We start from the raw sequence: 17,414 nt of genomic DNA on the forward strand, positions 1-17,414 counted from the left end.
CTTGTCTTTAACTTGCTGTGCTATAATTAAAGTATCTCTGGTATCAATAACATTTACAAATGGGTGCTTTTGACTAGAACATTGGTAAAGTTCCTTGTAGCATAAAAATTCTATGATTCTATTTTTTCTGTATGTGTAATTTACAGGTAATTTGAGCTTTTTCTATTTTATACCCAGAGCGATGAAAGAAAGAAAAGAAAGAAAGAAAGAAAGAAAGAAAGAAAGAAAGAAAGAAAGAAAGAAACAAACAAACAAACAAACAAACAAACAAACAAACAAACAAACTAGTAAAGATACCCCTCCAGGCTCTTCATTTTCATTCTTATCTGGATTTTCTGTCACTAAAAACTTTCCCTTTGTGTGTAATATCCCCACCACTTGGTCTCATGAAACTAGGCATCTCTAGATATAACTCAGGATCACAAAACAATAAAACCAGAGCTCACTGCTTCATCCCTTCATATCTGCTGACTTTAGGGATTTAGAGTTTTAAGAAAATGGGAGAAGTTTTGAGTTGGAGGAGAAGAATTAGTGTGTGTAGGGGTGTGCTTTAGGAATTCACTAATGAAAATTTTAAAATGACAATAACTTTCTATTATTTTAAAACAGCTTCCAATTTATTCTAGACACATCAAATTGAGTTCTCAGGAATTTGTCTATGAGCAAGGAAACATAACTACATTTTCTGAGGGCACTTTTAACTTAGTCATCTATTATTCCATGAATGTAAACACTTTTTCTGTCAGTCATCTTGCAGTTGCTGGCTTATGGTCACCAGGGAAAAAGTGAGAGATTATTCATAGTTCAAAAGAACATTCTAAGTGCATGCATTACCTCAGTGGGTTAGCAGCAAGTGTATTAACATATTAAGAATTAAGAATAGTGTATTATTAATTGAAAGATGGTTGTAACTATGAGTAAGAAACAGGAATTTCTAGAATTGTAAATACAAAGTATATGCTATTTTGATGGTGAAATTTCTTTACGACTAAATATTTTTATAACATTTTAACAAAAAAAGCTATTGGAAAGCTAAGGGTAATTTGTATACAGCATATATATGTATATTTTTTCTAAGTAGATATTTAAGACATTATATCTGAGTTTTAAAAATATCTAATTTTTGGATACAAAGGCTTCTAGGGAAAGAATTTAACAAAATAACTCAAGGTATAAAATGCCTATAACATAAAGAACAATGATACAAAACAAAACCCATGCATCAGGGTAGAAGGATGAGCAATTCAGAAACATTTTCTTTATAATGTTTATCAACCACACAATTATAGTTCACAAAATATCATGAATTGCATAAAATTCATCACAAAAAATGACTTCCTATAACTGAGCTGAGGAATTTGAGGCTGACATATGTCAAAGGTGAAAACATGCTTCTTTGGAAGCAGGAGTGATGGGTCACATGATGCTGTTCTACTGCAATATCTTCATGGCTTTCTTGCCAAAAGACTGATGTATATTTAATCACTTTATCTAATGGATGTGATTTCTCAAGTCACAGTTACCCATTAGGAAAGCTCTTGCTCTGGTTCAGCTGAGCACTCTGATTATATTTCCTGACTTTGTGGTTTCAGAGAAGCAGAGCTGGTGGAGAATTCCCTGATCCATCTGTCTTTGCTCTGAACAAGAGAATCTAAGCAGAAGATCATCCAAGTCATTAGGCTTGGGGGTTGGGTAGAAAGAACTATCCACATCCAAATCTTTAGAGCCAGGTGCCCATATGGTTAACTTTAATTTTCATAGAACAGATGTTTTTCCCCAAAATGCCTCATCCTTCTTGAATAGAATGGAAACAAATCTCATTCTGGAGTTTTAAGTAATTAACATGAAGTTCATCATCAACATATACAAAGTAATGCATTGATAATTGAAAATTCTTTTTTAAAGTTCAAATGCAGTGTGATATAATGTTTACTGTTGTAACATATAGTAAAAAAATACAGTAGAAAAATGTAAGGGAGCCAGACCATATCACCAGTATTCTTTGCTACTGCCCTCCTTCTACAGCATATTCTTAAGAAACATGTACAACGTTGAAACTATATTTGACATCTCTAGAAAACAATCCCTAAATCTGTAAGATAGAAAAAAACCCCTACTAATTTGGAATATTAGTAAGTGTTCCTTCCTATCATAATTTGAATGGGACATTGGATTTATACAGCACTTTTAACAGCATAATAGAAAATTCATAAGAGACAAATCCATACTGAATTAATGATACCTTTTTAAAGACTGTTCTATTCAACAAATATTTACATGATTGCTATATGCATTCCTTTGCTATGAGACCAGAAATAAAGCAAAAAAACATATAAAATGTAATCTAAATAATAAGTTAAAAATAAAATATCATGGTAAATTAATGATGGCAATAAATTTAAAAATTAAACCTACATTGGGAGCAGAATGCAGTAAGACTGAAACTAAGAGACCAAATAATACAATAGCAAGGACATTAAATTCTGTACTAGAGTATGGAAGTATTATTTGGAAAACAATCCTCAATCACAAAATATTAATCATTAATTAAAATATATCTTGCATTTAGTACATGTATATTCATTAGAATTTTAATAAATTTATTTAAAATCACCTGTATCAAATTTGTTAATTTTTCTCTTAGTGACAATAATATTATGGAATATTCTCCTCTATACTGATTAATTTTCCCCCCACACAATTCTAAGGAGATATTGAATCTTTCACATTAATCAAACTGAAAAATAAGAGAAGAAATTTCAAATCATAGCCTATTTCAGGAATATGAGCACTCCACCTGAAAGAGTCTCCAGGTGCTCCATTCTGTTGCCAACAACAATTGAAAATTGGGTGTCATTTCTGTGCAAGTGAGATGGGCCATGTCAATGGTTTTTAATTTAGGAATGTTAGAGGTTATTCAAACAATGAATTGTTCCCTCTAAAGCAAGATTTATAATTTCCAAGGACTCTATCTTTCCATTGTATCTGTTTTTCTTATTGAAGCACTACACTTTTGGAAAAAGAGTTGTGCTATAAAAAACACTTTAAAACATTTAGTTGGGTAATACCAAAGAAGTTTTGCTCAATTGTATAATATTTGTTCAACGAACAAGAAACCCTGCACCTATGCAATGGGAAATGTGATAATCTTCCTTTGGTTGAAAAGAAAATCATCTATAGCTGACCACTACCTACCAGGATAACCTGTCATGTCCTTGGTCTGGTGTAGAACGCTTGTCCTAAACTACACTGACTGCTTCTTCTTGTCCCCTATTTGCAGTCTACATTCCAGCTGCATTGCTCTACATTGCATTTCCCCAAAGGGCAGCCAGATGATCCTTGCATTCTCATGATGTTCCCTCTGTCAAAACTATACTGATCACTTGACTTCTTTTTTTTTTAATGTTATTCTTTACTTGGGCAAATATAGTAAATAATAGAAGTTATTAAATTTATTTTTTAAATTTTTTTATTTCATCACAGTATGGGCAAACAAATGTTGTTAAGGTTACATTTATTGCCCTTGTCTCCCCTCCCTCCTCAAGTCAGAGCTTCAAGTGTGTCTGTGCATCGCACTCACTATGTAAATATATACCCATCCCCTCCTTTCCACTCCCATCTGCCTGACACCCGATAATTTGTGGGTTTTTTTTGACATTTTGGTTACATTTTATATCTTTGCCTCTCCCTAGGAAGGGTTAGAGGTATGCCCTTCCCCTCCACAATGCTCACCACATCCGAACGAAAGATACGAAAGACTTATACAAGGAGAACTACGCGACACTAAATAAAGAAACTGTAGAAGATGGAAACAGATGGAAAAATCTACCTTGTTCATGGATAGGTAGAATCAATATTATTAAAATGTCAATATTACCTAAAGTGATCTACAGAATTAATGCAATCCCCATCAAAATACCACCATCATTCTTTACAGATCTAGAGAAAATTAATTCTTGACTTCTTATGTTTTAATGTTCAGCAACATCTCTTGTATGAAGAAGTCTGACTTGACCTCCTACCATCCTTCTATCAAATATAAATTCCACTCTTCATCAGCTTCTCCTTCTCCCACACCTCCTTTTCACTTTGTGCTCCCAACTGTCCCCTAATGCAGATCTGTGTCCTAGATCCCATAAGGCCTCATTTTTATCATCAACCCCTCTCCTTCAACTGGACGCTAAGCTCCATACCTGGGAAATTTGTCTTAGGCATCTTTTATCACCAAAGCATAGCATGGGATCTGGCACATCATATGAAATTGTTAAATGCTTAAGGAATGAAAACAGTGAAATATTTCTAACCCAAACACTTGAAGAAACAAGTTATCTGGTTTTCTTGCCCTTAAGATAACATATATATGGCATTGAGTTGTAAGCAAATTTTAATCATTATTTAACAAAATGACTTAAGATTCTTCAATATTTCAAGAACATCTTCAAATATTTACAATAATCCATAACCATTAGTTTTATATGAGAAAAGTTATCTTTAATTCATGGCACTAATTTTCTTTTCCTCCTCATTTAAAAAATTAAAACATATTTACAAATGTAAACTGATGTGTATAAGAAACATAAAGGTTCTACTATTATAACCTGTTTCTTCATTTTAATGACATCACAATAATGATTTGTAAAAACTATCTGCTTGGGCCAGGCGCGGTGGCTCACACCTGTAATCCTAGTTCTCTGGGAGGCCGAGGCAGGTGGATTGCTTAAGGTCAGTAGTTCAAAACCAGCCTGAGCAAGAGTGAGACCCCATCTCTACTAAAAATACAAACAAATTAATTGGCCAACTAAAAATATACAGAAAAAGAAAATTAGCCAAGCATGGTGTCACATGCCTGAGGTCCCAGCTACTTGGGAGGCTGAGGCAGGAGGATCACTTGAGCCCAGCAGTTTGAGGTTGCTGTGAGCAAGGTTGATGCCACGGCACTCACTCTAGCCTGGGCAACAGAGTGAGACTCTGTCTCAAAAACAAAACAAAACAAAACAAAAAACTATCTGCTTGGTTTTAATTACATCAGATTTCTTCCAATCATAAACAGTAAGATTAAGAGCTTGATCAGATGGATGAGAAGGGGGACAAATACAATGAACCCCATCTAATACAATTGTAAAATGCTCTAATTTTAAATTACACTAGTTATAGCAGAGGTTAAAAATCCATTAGGCATGTTTTCATTTTCACCAATGGTTAAGCACTTCAAAATTGCAAATATTTTATTTGAACCATGGTATTTGATGAAGGACAAATCACCAAATGTTTGAACAATGGGATAAATTATTTAATTGTTTTAGAAATTTAGGCACAGATACAATCCTAGATTATTGAGTAATCCTAACTCAAATTTGCCATTAAATAATATAGTCTGTTTAAAGTTCACAAGTAAATAACAGGTCCAAGCTACACAAAAAATAGTTTATTATCTTTATATCTAAGATACATTCCTTTGCAGAAAGTTACATACATACTAACTTGGGGTTATTAATATGGTTGAATATAAATATAGCAAATTTTCACTGGTAGAAAATATTGAAAAGCATAGAAAAATTAAAATAAAATTAACCTACTCAGAGAAAATAACTGATAATGGTTTGCGATATTTACTCTATCCACTTGTGTATATACATATTGCCAAACCGCTTTCCATAAGGTCTATACAAATTTATATTTCTTTCAGCAACATGTAAGCATGTTTTTCATAAACAAACAATATTAAATATAGTGATATTAAAAACGTTTCCCAATTTTATAGGAAAAGAAATTTTTTCTTTTAAAAATGTGCATTCATGGATGGGGTCGGGATGGCTCATACCTGTACCTCAGCACTTTGGGTGGCTGAGGTGAGAGGATCTCTTGAGGCCCAGAGTTCAAGACCAGCCTGAGCAATATAGTGAGACCCTAATTCCATAAAAAATTAAAAAATTAGCCAGGCACAGTGATGCATGTCTGCAGTCCTAGCTACTCAGGAAGCTGAGGCAGGAGGATAGCTTGTGGTTGCATGAGCTGTGCTCAAGCTGCACCCCAGCTTGGGTGACAGAGCAACACCCTGTCTCTAAAAAACAATTTTTAAAAATATGTATTCCATAGAACATTTCTGGTTCTTTAGTAAATCTGTTTATTCTGTTTTTCTTTTTTTCTATTAAGATATTCATTATTTCTTTCTTTGGTAAGGGTTCTTTTTCATGCTAAGGATATTGATCCCTTTTCATAAAAGTTACTTTTTTTTTCCTTTTGCAAGTTTGTCATCTTCTAAGTTTTGTGTTTGGTGAACCTGGTTTTTGAAAAATGAATAGAAATATACAATTACTGTTTACAGGAACAATGCAGTTACTTTATAACTTAAATATTCACATTTTTATGCACATAAATTTTTTCCTAGTGGGAAGGCAGAGTTTTATTTTCATGATATATTTCTGGGAAACATAGGCCTAGGAAATGATATATTTATGCAGGCCCTGGAGTCTTGTCTGAGGCTGAGAGAGGTTGCTTATTTTAACTCAAATTTAACTATCCAGCTTAACCTTTGCCTCTTTTCTTTGCTCAGTGTTGGGGTTACCCACCTCCTCAGATGACTGTACAATCTTTTTTGTATTTAGAATTCTGTATAGCGAAATTTTAAATATACTATACATTTTTACAGACATTATGGTTTGCAAAATACTGTTCCATGCCTCAGTCATTCATTCAAGTTAATTCCAGACAAATTTTGGAAGAACCTATTATTTGATTATCATCCTAAGCTTCAGAATAGCTAATAACTCCAAGGACAGAGAACTTTGAAGTTGAAAAGCTGGGCCTGAACTATAGGTTTATGGCTCCCATTTTTTCCCTAAATAGTATTCTAAAATTTTTTTTTTGAAGAATATGGCCATAAAACTCAAAAGTATGTATAGTGAAAAGTAATTCTCTCTCTCCTATGTTTCCCTGACAACCAAATTCTTGCTCTGGTAACAAAAATGGCACTAATCACTTGTGTATCCATCCGTGATTTTTGTCAGCACAAATATATATATAAGTAAAAGATATATATATATATATTCATTTTTCTTTTCAGACAAATAATACTTTATATACACATAATTTTATGCCTTGCTTTTGTCACTGAAAAATAAAACCTTGAAATCATTCTGCATTAGTATGTATAGAGCCACTTCTTTTTATAGCAGCTTCATAAATCCCTATTGTATGATGTACCAAAATTATTCAGTCACCGTAGAACATTTAGGGTGTTGCCCAAAGTACAATGATTATCTTTTCATACAGAGCTTCACAGTATGGGATTATGTTTGTGAGACAACTGCCTGAAAATGGAATTGCTGCATCCTATTTGTATCTGTGTTTTTAATCTGGAAAAAGAAAATATTGCCTAATTCCCTTTCACAAAGGTCTACCAATTCATACTCTCCACAGTGTGTCAAGGATTGTTTGTACACACCTTAAACAGAGTGTTTATTATTTGTTTTCATCGTTGCAATTTTAAGATGTGAAGAATGATAACTTCTCATCATTTTCATTGGCATTTTCTTTTAGGAATGTGTTTAGGATCTTTTCATATCCTTCGAAGCCATTTGTGTTTCTTTTTATGTGATCTGTCTATATGTAACCTTGTCCATTTTTGTAACATACTCTTGGCATTTGTTTTATTAATTTAGGAATGCTTTACAAAATGAAAGTATCCCCTTTCTGTGGTACAGGATGCAAATATTAGTTTGGTAGGGTTTTTTGTCTGTTTCTTTTGGTTTATGGAAATTTTTTCCCTTTAGAGCATATACTTTTTGAGTAAATTGAATTAGCCAATCCTTTCTTCAATGGGCACTGTGTTTTACATCACCTAGAAAAAAATTTTTACTTTGAGATTTTGAAAAAATTCTTACATTTTCTTCTAGCAATTTTGGGGTTTGTATTTTATTTTAAATATTTGATTCATCTGAACTATATTTTGGATTAATTGGTAAGAGGGCAATCTGAATTTGTCTTTATCCATATTACTACTCAGTTGCCTCAATGATATCTATTAACTAATATTTCTGCCTACCTATTTGAGATACCAGATTTCTAATTCTCAAATATATTGTCTATTTCTGGACATTATATTTTCTTCTACTGAGCTATCTGTTTGGGTCACCACACTATTTTAGTTACTCTATTTTTATAAAATGATTTTTTTTATTTTAGCATATTATAGGGGTACAAGTGTTAAGGTTACATATATTGCCCACACCAAATGATTTAATATTGAATTGGGGTCATCCTATTAATATTAGACATTACTCTTTTTATATGTGTACAATTTTCTAACTATATTCATGTTATCTAATTTCAAAAGGAAAAAAATCACTATTTTTATTTTCACTGGAATTGCAGTAACTTTACAAACTAACTTAAAAAGACCTGCCATCTTTATGTGTTGTGACTCCGTTTCTTAATATCTCCTCTTTAGATTATAAAAACAAAGTATACCATTATAATAAGAAAAATGGATTGCGTTGTCTACCCACTTTAGAGTGTCTAATGTTAAGTATATCAATATATAAGTAATTGAATACTTTTCATTAAATACTTTCCTGATTGCTGGAATCTTACCATAGCATTCATCCTTCATATGTAACACGTCATTAATCATATTAATTCTTAAAATGATTATTTCTTACAGCTGCTTAATTTGGTAGATAGAAAACACTAATCTAATAGCTTCAAAAAGAATAGTTCAACATTCTATGTCCTAAAAGCATTCAGAGTTTTATGGTACTTTATAGTATTTGAACAAGTATAGTTGCAAGTATGGTATGCAAAACAAATTAAGGTATATATGTGATAATTTTATATTCAGATGACTGACAGATAGTTAGGGATTTATTTCTAGATTCTCTGATGATAAAAATTATTAAAATTTTATAATCTAGGTCTTTCTTAATACTCTGTAATAATGATTATTATTATACATTGAGATAGAAGTTAGTCTGTATGCATAGGCTTATGAAATATGACATTCCTCAAATTTATAAAAAATTAAAGTTTGTAATCTCAAGAAGTGTTTTACTCTGTGGGAAATTATGAATAAGATCATTGTCAATAATTGTTGACATATCTGAAAGTTTTAATAGAAAAATTCATGAAGCCCCATGTGTATAGTATGTATTAAGGAAAACAGAAAACATTTCTTACCTCACATTAAATTTTCTCTCTCTGATAGAATTAAGCCTTTATTGAGAACACAAATTATCACAGGCTTAAATGATCTCTGGGGTTACTAAAGTATGGATGTAAAAGAGGTTCTATACCTTTATTTAAGGCATCATATGAAGAGTCCATTTCCACTATTATTATACATGTATTCACCTTCCCCCAAATATCATCATGATGTGGAGAAAGGGCATACTAACTTTGCTGCCAGGTAGACTTAGGTTTGAATTTCCTATTATTCCATATAACTATCTTTGTGGCTTTATGCAAATTCCTCATAAATGAAATGGAGAAAGTATCTGTCTTATAAGGTTATCATGTAGAATAGGAACAGTTTCTGTAAAGTACCTACAACAGTGCCTCGACTAAATAAGTAACAGCAAGATTATTATCCTTTTTCCCTATATACTGCAAATATTAAATAATAAATAATGAGCCCACCTGTAAAAGTAAAAACATGCTAAAATCTTAAGTGAAGCATATTTGTTACCTATGTTTTACTTTGTTTCCTAATATGTTTATGGCTTTAATTTAAAATATAGTTCTACCACACAATAAGAAGACAACATAGCAGAGTTGTCTACCTTGAAAGAGACCGAGGTTCAAATCCCATCTCTATTACTTACTAGCTCATGTACTTAGGGAATTGAATAACCCTTTTTAAAGCTTGGTTCTTACATTACAAAACAGGGCTAAGATGATTATCCTAAAAGGTCATTTTAAGGGTAAAAACTATTTTAACCATTTACCACATTTCCTGGTATACTTCAAGTGCACAATATGTTATCATCATTATTATTAGTGAGTTTTATCATTTTTTTTACCAATAGATTTGCATAGTTAATGTTCTTAAGAAAGATCATTATTTTGTAATGTATTGCTTTGCAATGGATAAACTTTTGTATTTCATGCACAGAACTTTTTCTTCTTAGGGAACTTTCCATTCAGGATATTTTAAAGACTAAAACAAAACTTTGTTCATTGCAAAATCAAGACTACACTGTTTTCTACCAACAGATGGCAATATATGTCACATAGCCATTTTAGGCCTTGCCAACTTAAGGTTCATTAGTCCAGGTAGTGCATAAAGAAATGTATGCATTGTTTTTATGGTGATGCAAATTATTAAATCCCTTGGGCTTGGTAAATGCGAACATACCAAGTGTATTGAAAGATTTAATAGACGAAAGCATTAGAATATAATAGGAACCAAAGTAAAAATAATCAAATAATTGAAAGTGTAAGAAAATAATGAATGTGGCAAGTGCATAAAAAAATAATCATTTGACATTAGGAATGATTCTTTAGGACTGAGCAGAACTATACAATAGGTTAAAATGCTAAGCCTAGGAAATAGCAAGAAAGACACAAAGAAACATATTTTTAAAAAAGGAAGATGTTCTAGTATGGCTCAGACTTTTCTTCATTGTAGGTGCTCCAGAACTTAATGCTAAAGCAAGAGGAGGGTAGATATTCACTCAAGAAGATAAAATTCAAGCATAGTGACAGGTGCTGATGAAATATTCCTGATAAACTATAAATGGTTCAATAGACTCAAAGCCCTTTAATTCAATATCAAAACAAGTGAGTTAAGTAGCATGTATGACAAAAGATTCTTTGGAACACTTGTGGACATTGCCAAAAAATGGTGAAATCTACTCTTAAGATTTTTGGTGTAGACATTCTTCCAGAATATACATCAGCAAAAGAAGGGATAATCTAAATCGGGTTTTATGATTCTAAAGAACAGTTCATTTACTGGAAATCTATCTAGGATAGTAAAGAACTATGGAATAAATAACATGAGTTTACAAACAAGACTTTTACAAACACAATCACAGCCAGAGGAACTTGCTGACATTCATATTTCTCTACGCCCCCTTGTAACTAAAATATATAATTATGACAAGGTAACTCCAACCTTAATCTAGGAATGTGACAAAAGCCATAACATATTGTTTAAAATATGTTCTCTGTTGTTGTTTAAAAAATATTCAGAAGATGAAAGATATGGCTATTTTTTTAGTGGTGAATTAAATGTATATTTTTTACTTTCTGCCATTTTCAAGCAATATCTTCAGAACCTAATAGATGTAAACAGGCTTAGAGTCATAGAGAAAATTCCAGATTAGATAGTAGCCACAGAATAAAAAGTACATGGGAAGAAAATAATTCCTACCCTTTCTCAAACTTATATTCCAGAAAACATCTGACCAGGAGACTTGGATTCTGAGATAAAGCAGTGTTTAGGCAAAAAGAGTATACAATTCAATGACAAAAGTGCTTAGCTTTCATTTACAGACTTCACTTCCTTTTACCATTATAATTCATAGATTGAACTGTTTATAAAAATGTTCATGTCTTATTTCCATGACAATATAGACCTTACTCAGTGACCTTGAGTTCCCTTAAATAGTCACCATTTTTCATTTGCTAGTAGCTACCCAATGGGAAAAGGCACTACCAAGGGAACTTAACCTCCACAAGGACTATCTACGGAACAACACATATCTGTGGTATTAACTCTAACCTTCAAAGTTTAGTTCTCAGCAGCAAACTCTTCTGAAAACACTTCTGAAAAAACTGAGTGAAAAATGAGTGTCTTTACTAAGAATAAAGGGAAACAAGAGGGGAGATTTTTGAACTTGATTTATTAAAATGAATCTAAGATTCTAAATAATAGAAATCATTAGTTTACTTAACACTTAAAACAACAAGATAGCTTTTCTTTTTCATTCAATTACTCATTTATTTACTCACCCAAGTACTGAGTAGTACACACACCCACTCTGTGCAAAGCCTTGTGCTAGGATCTGTGTGGGTTATGACGACAGTGAGATAGAATCCTTATTTAACTTATTCATAACATCTAATACCTATGATTAGAAAATAAAGAAACCCTGATTTATTAACCAGCTAGGCAAGAAAGCAGAGTTCCTAGTCAACTTGGGAAGAGATCAAACCCAAATATTTTTGGTGACCAGATTGGTAAAAAGACAATGAATGAACAGCATCAGAACATGAGAATATCAATACTATATTCTTTCCCCATCAGGAATCCCACTAAGTTGCTAGTAGACTCTTCCAATAATTCAAAAATTTTAATCCTAGCATATAAGAAAAGAAACAGAACAAAATATTGTTACTGAACAGCAAGGTAAATGTGCAGAGTAAGGCACATTTCAACTGACAACTAGACCTCTGGGAACGATGGGTGAGGAAAAGTTGGAGACTCTCATAGAATCTATAATATCTTTAGGGATATTTAAAAAGCACCCGTGGATCACAGACCTAAACATAAAAACTATAAAACTCTTAAGATGAAATTATAGGCAAAAAGTTTCTGGACATTGGACTTGGCCAAAAGCACAAGCAACAAAAGAAAAAAATAGGTAAATTGGAATTCATCAAAATTAAAAACTTTTGGGCTGGGTGCAGTGGCTCATGCCTGTAATCCTAGCACTTGGGAGGCTTGAGGCGAGCGGATCGTTTGAGCTCAGGAGTTTGAGACCAGCCTAAGCAAGAGTGGGACCCCGTTTCTACTAAAACAATGGAAAGAAATTAGCAGGACAACTAAAAATATATAGAAAAAATTAGCTGGGCATTGGTGGTGGATGCCAGTAGTCCCAGCTACTCGGGACAGGAGTTTGAGGTTGCTGTGAGCTGAGCCGATGCCACAGCACTCTAGCCTGGGCAACAGAGTAATACTCTGTCTCAAAAAAAAAAAAAAAATTAAAAACTTTTGGCATCAAAGAACATCATCAGAGATTGAAAACTCAATGTAAATAATGGGAAAAAGAGTAGCAAATCATACATCTGATAATGGATTAATATGGAAAGAATTTCTACAACTGAACAAAAGTAAATAACCTGATTCAAAAATTGGCAAAGGATTTGAATACACATTTCTCCAAAGAATATATATAAATGGTCAATAAGTACATGGAACAATGCTCAACATTACTATTTATTAGGGAAATGCAAATCAAAACCATAATAAGATATGGCTTTACAACTAGTAAAATGGCTATTATCAAAAAAGGGAAAGTAAATGTTGGTGAGGGTGTGAAGAAATTAGAATCCTTGTGCATTGCTGGTGGGAATGTAAAACAGTGCAGCTTCTGTGGAAAATACTAACATAGTTCCTCAAAAGAATTAAACATAGAATTATCACATGATCCAGCAATTCCAATTCTGGATGTATATCCAAAACAACTGGCTTGTAATCCTAGCACTCTGGGAGGCCGAGGCAGGAGGATCCATCAAGGTCAGGAGTTTGAGATCAGCCTGAGCAACAGCGAGACCCCATCTCTACTATAAATAAAAAAAATTAATTGGTCAACTAAAAATATATACAGAAAAAATTAGCCGGGAATGGTGGCACATGCCTGTAGTCCCAGCTACTTGGGAGGCTGAAGCAGGAGGATTGCTTGAGCCCAGGAGTTTGAGGTTGCTGTGAGCTGGGCTGACACCACAGCACTCTAGCCCAGGCAAGAGTGAGACTCTGTCTCAGAAAAAACAAAAAACAAAAAACAAACACACACACACATACACACAAAACAAAACAACCGAAAGCAGGGACTCAAATAGCTCTCAATATCTGCACACCAATGTTCAGTGTTATTCACAATAGCCACAAAGTGGATACAACCCAAATGTCCATCAGCAGAGGAACAGATAAATAAAATGTAGTATGTATGTACAATGGAGTGTTATATTATACAGCCTTAAAAAGGAACGAAATTCTGATACCTGCTACAACATGGATGAACCTTAAAAATATTATGCTCAGTGAAATATGCCAGATATAAAAGGACAAATACTGTACAAGTTCATTTATATAAGGTGCCTCACATAGTCAAATTTGTAAAATAATGGTTAAAGGGAGATAGGAGGAGGGAAGAGTGGGGAGTTACTATTTAATGGGTACCAAATTTTAGTTTGGAATGATGAAAACTTTCTGAAGATGGATGGTGGTGATGGTAAGTAACAACATGAATGTAATTAATGCGTCTGAATTATACACTTTAAAATGGTTAAAATGGTCAATTTATGTTATGTAAATTTAACCAAAATAATTTTTTTTAAATTCATAAGCATTTTCTGAGATCTGTAAGGCATAGAGTGTCAGTAGGATACCAAAATCACAGCAGTGAGCAGTCAGCCAATTGTGACAAGGTACAAGTATGTCTCCTTAATATATACTTTTCTAGGTAGTAGTCCTTCATATCTCTGTAGTACCACTATTTCAGGAAAAGTAATTGTACAACAGACATAAAAGACAATCCAAATACAGAGAGTAAGGCAAAAGGTTACTGTAGTCTCATTATTGTTTTAGTTTCCAGAATTCAAACATTTTGAGATACTCTTAATTTTAACCTTTGTCATATTAGACCTTTTCTTCCCCCAATAGTAATAAGAGCTTCCAAGAAGTCAATCCATTGCAGATGGGAAGAGAATATAGAACATTTACACATAAATCACCCAAAAAGTGTCAAAAAGATTATTTTTGTATGGAAATTAGGGGTTTTTCAAAAATTTGTTCAGACTGTGCATTATTCACATCCAGAAAGGGATCCAGTTAAAAACAGCACACTGGCCCCCTCCCAGAGTTTGTTCCATCCTGGTCATTGTAGCATTGGCTCCTCATATAGACCTCTAGGCAGGGTTAGTTACCTTCATCTTCTATTTCTTCTAACCTTGCTCTAGGCACTTCTGCCACAAGGGCTTTCTCTTGTTCCTTAAACACACCAAACCCGCCTTAGAGATTTTGCCATAGCTAATCTTGGGACTAGGACGATTTTTTAGTTGTTTAGCTAGCTCCCTCACTTCCTCATCTCCTTCATGTCTGCTCAAATATCGCCTCTAAAATACTTTTCTGATCACCCTTATTAAAGAATATCTCCTACCCTCAATTCTCTCTGCTCTGTTTTAGTTTTCTTTACAGCCAATCTTGTAATACAATGATGAGTAGTGGAAAATATTTATTTATTATCTATCTTTTAAAACTATCGGTAAATCTCCATGTTTTGTGCACTGCTGTATCTACTGTGTCTACAATAATGCCTAAGAAGCAACTCAATAAACATTTTCTGAAAGAAGGAAGAGAGGGAATGAAAGAGGTGGAAGCAAAAGAAGGAATTGCTCCTAAATTCCAGGAAACTGATAAAGGCTGAGAGCTCTAGGAGTTGTTTGGAGGGACTCAGCAGCCCTTTACCACTGCCCTTGGCATCTCTGCCAGGTCCTTCCTCCCCACAAACCTCAATAGCACGAATACCAACTTGCATGCCAACTCCTGACCTAGGCATTTTGGAGGCCAACCAGATAAAATTTAATGATTGATCACCAGCTTTAACATTTTTTTTTCTTCTCTCCCAGTTCACCTTTAAAGGAAGATTTCCAACAGATAACCCTAGCTTTTAGAAAAGGATTTGGGTTTTAGCCTTTTTAATGCACCAACTCCAACTCGAGTATGTGTTAAAACATTTTGGCTCTTTTGTGCAAAGAAGGCTAACTACTGTCATCTGTAATTGGTGAACCCAAACTGTGGCAGAAGAGAACAGAAGTGCTGTTCTTTCCTAAGTACGAAATAAGAAATATGACTCTATTTCATTAGGACCCGGTAATGATAAAAAGATATACTAAATTACTAAGTCCTTGTTAACTTACTCCTACATTCTTAGAAGCATGTTTCATTGAAAAAGAGTGATTTTTAAATAAATGTTTAGCATATAGTAGTTTAATAAATATGTATAATTTATTCAGCATATGTACTAAGAATGACTACCTACAAGGCACCATTCAGGGATACCATTATGAACAAGCCATGGTCTTTCCTCTTTTTTTTCCTGAGGTATTATTGATCAAAAAATTGTACATACTTAATATATAAAATTTGATGAGTTTGGGCATATGTATACGTCCATGATACTATCACCAGAATCAAGGTAACAAACATATCTATCACCTCCCAAAGTTTTCTTTTGTTCCTTTGCTCTTTTGGTTTGTTTTTGATGGTAAGAACACTTAATATGAGACCTAATCTCTCAACAAATTTTTAAGTGTACAACACCGTATGGTTAACTGTCAGCATTATGTTCTACAGCAGATATCTAGAACTTATTAATCTTGTATAACTGTAACTTTATACTAACTGAACAATTCCTCATTTCTTCCTTCCCTATCCCCTGGTAACCACCATTCTATTTTCTGCTGCTGTAAATTTGACTATTTTCAATATCTCATATAAGTGGAATCATTCAGCATCTGTCCTTCTCTGACTGACTTATTTCACTTAGCATAATGTCTTTCAGGTCGATCTGTGTTGTCACAAATGATAAGATTTCCTTCTTTTTGAAGGGTCAATAATATTCTAGTGTATTACATATCACAAATTCTTGATTTTTGAACCCACCTCTCATGTTTCCCTACTGATGAGTTTTTAGCTATTTCATATAAATTACCTGGCAATGGCTAATAACTGAATACTTTACCAATAGAATGCTTCAAAACTTCAAAATGGAATGGGCCTAAATTAGAGATGCATAATTAAGCTTACCTTTTAAAAGTAGGAAAACTGTATTATTGGTATCCATTGGAATAGGATTAAAAGTAAAAGTAACAAAGATGAACTTTAGATGCAATAAAATTTATATTAAAATATAAAAAGAATACATTTTTATTATAATATACTAATTTACCAAATGTCTAGCTACCATTATTGAACACTTACTTATCATGTATGAGACACTAACGTGGCTGTTTTGAAAAAATATATACATATATATCTTAAATTATACAGCAACCCTTAGAAGTTGATACTACCAATTTATAGACAGTGAAGCTGTATTTGAGAAATAATATTAGACCAAGAATGCATACAGAATAACAGAAATACCTAGGAAAAATGCTTTTGTTTTTCACTACACTAATTTGAAAAAAATTATTTCACTATGCTTTTAATACTTTATAAAAATATTTTACAAACATTCTGAAATACAGTAGAGATGTAATATAGATTTTCAAAAGCACTTCTCTGTATAGCCACTCCACAAACACTCATTCCTGAAAGTGCACGTCAGATCATCTCATGGGATTGTAAGAGCCTGGCTCCCAGCTGACCCCCCTCCCCAGGATGCTACTTCTCATCTCCCTACCCAAATTACCATGAGCCAAGTTTGTAAAAGGTAACAAGAATGCACATCATGTTAAGAAGGAAATAA

The sequence above is a fragment of the Microcebus murinus genome, chromosome 8 (genome assembly GCF_040939455.1).
Source record: "Microcebus murinus isolate Inina chromosome 8, M.murinus_Inina_mat1.0, whole genome shotgun sequence".
Lineage (NCBI taxonomy): Eukaryota > Metazoa > Chordata > Mammalia > Primates > Cheirogaleidae > Microcebus > Microcebus murinus.